The following is a 2,179-nucleotide window of genomic DNA, read 5'->3' as shown; positions in this document are numbered from 1 at the left end:
ACCGATCGATCGGCACACCTCTAGTTGGAGGATTTCTCTTTAGTCTTTGGCTAAACCCCACAGGTTATTTCCTCCGGTAGCGCTAGGCTAGCTCGTTTGTTTTGGTTGAATTTACCCAGAATGCCATGCGCTGCAGTCCACTTCCTGCTTTTGGAGCGGCCTCCGCTCACGGCAATATAACCGAACCTGAGCTCACTTTAACCGAACCCAGATCGAGGTTTGTAGGTTTAGAGTTCACTTTCTTAATGTTCTGATTATATATATTTGTTCTCTGAGAAACTTTCTTGTTTTTAAGAGTTCATGTCTCTTTAAAATGTGAAATTGAGTCATCTAACTCTTTACTAGAAATATTCTTGTTTGTGTTTTATATCACTTAACTAGAAAATTTGTCATTTTAACGAGCTTTATGACATCAAAGTTTCTCGTTATGAGATATAAAAGTAATATAGTTACAAAAAACATTTTTGTTTTAACAAATTTTATATCTGCTAGAGAAACTTTTTGTTGAAAGCGATATGACTCTAAACGTTAAAGGGTCTCATCATGACATAAAATTTGTCTTGTTGCCAAAAACTGAGTTTTATATTTCTTGTTAAAGTTTTTCTTTTTAGTTTTTTTTGTTGTAACAAATCTCTTCTCCTTGAGAAACTTTCTTATTTTGTATCATAAAAACAATAGAAATTTTAATGAGTTTTATGTCTTTATACCATCATGAAGGTTTCTCATTATGAGAAAAGACTGTAGTTATGAAAAACTGTTTTAACAAGAAAAATTCTGCTTACAGGCAGAACTTTTTATTTGAAATAAGATATAAAAAATGATTTTTCTTGTTTTAATGAGTTTTACATCTTACAACAAGAAAAATTCTCCTTAAGTTTATTTCTCATGATTACATATAAGTTTCTCGTTTTAAGTTTTGTGTCTCTGAAACAACAAAAATTTTCATCTTAACTAGTTTTATTTTTTTAGAATGAAAAACCCAAATCAAAACCTTGGAAGACTTTCAGGTCATCAGAAGAAAAGTTTAAAAAATAACCTGGAACTTTTTCCTGTTTGGAGGAAAAAAAGATGAAGAGGATCAGAACTGAAGCTTCAGACAAACAACAAACAGACACTCCTTCATGCAAATGCTGCAGAGTCAAATCAGGACTTCATGCAAAGCACACACACACACACACACACACACACACACACACACACACACACACCCTCTCTCTCTCTTTCAGAGCCACATGAGGCAGGCCCCAGAGCAGCAGCAACAGGTGTGTGTCTGATCTCCTGTGGATTTTTGCAGCTTCAGCTTCATTTCCAGTTTTTTCCTGCGGATCAAAGATCAAACGGTGAGACTCTTTTTTTTTTCTTTCTTCATTTTCGCTCATAAAATGTTTAAAAACAGAAATAATGCTGAGATCTGTAACCGATCAGGGATTTTGGTTTGCTTTCTGTGCATGTGATAATGTTGATGAAGTAACTTTAACCTGCAGAAACTTCAGATTATCAGTATTTCTGAGCCGTTGCCATGGCAACCCGGTTTGGCGGCCCGGTTCTGCCGCTCTGATGGAAAAAGCGGCGTAATACTGGCGCTGAATAATCCAGGAGTTTCCACAGGTTTAGCTTACCTGCTGAATCTGGTCTCACCTGTCCGATCCGCCCGCTCTCCTTTTCCCTTCCGGCTGGAGGCGTAGCGCCGCCCCCTGCTGGCGGAACACACGCCGTGCAGCTGTTCGGTTCGGGATCCGCTCCAGGAAAATATTCAAATTTCTGACTGGTGAAAGAAAGCTTCTGTGCTCGCTGCCAAGAATCAAATGTTTCATTAAGTAGAGACGAACTGCCGGTCCAACGGAACCACTGAAAGAACCCAGAGATCCAGCTAGAGGGACTTTTATGGAGCTACATTAAGGCCATGAAATTTGTTCAGAGGAAAACAAGTTTGAAACTAAAAAAAAGAATCTGAAAATGAAAAAAACAAAAACTGAATTTGTAAAGTAATTTTGAATATTTGTTTTAGTTTCACATCCTTATTTTTCAGTCTAGAATCTTTATTTTCAGTTTATTTTTTCAGTTTCAAATTGTTTCACAATTATTTTTCAGTTTCATTCCAGTTTGAAATGTTTTTTCAGTTCCAATTATTTTTCAGGTCTTTATTTTTTTAGTTCTATTCCCCACCCCCTCTCTAGGT

General features: G+C 36.7%; 1 protein-coding gene across 1 annotated transcript in view; it reads left to right on the top strand.

Moving 5' to 3' along the window:
- The window catches only part of LOC106940364 (protein LBH-like), an 11,688-nt gene that overhangs the window by 4,756 nt on the left and 4,753 nt on the right, over nt 1–2,179 (top strand). Inside the window, exons 2-3 of the mRNA XM_015023094.1 lie at nt 31–217; nt 1,227–1,340. The gene's annotated coding sequence lies outside the window, so the exon portion shown is untranslated. The remainder of the gene's footprint in view (nt 1–30; nt 218–1,226; nt 1,341–2,179) is intronic.

This window comes from Poecilia latipinna, unplaced genomic scaffold, assembly GCF_001443285.1.
Source record: "Poecilia latipinna isolate Pla-1442-1.1 unplaced genomic scaffold, P_latipinna-1.0 Scaffold3194, whole genome shotgun sequence".
In the NCBI taxonomy this organism is placed as follows: Eukaryota; Metazoa; Chordata; class Actinopteri; order Cyprinodontiformes; family Poeciliidae; genus Poecilia; species Poecilia latipinna.
This window is presented reverse-complemented; position numbering and strand designations above follow the sequence as displayed.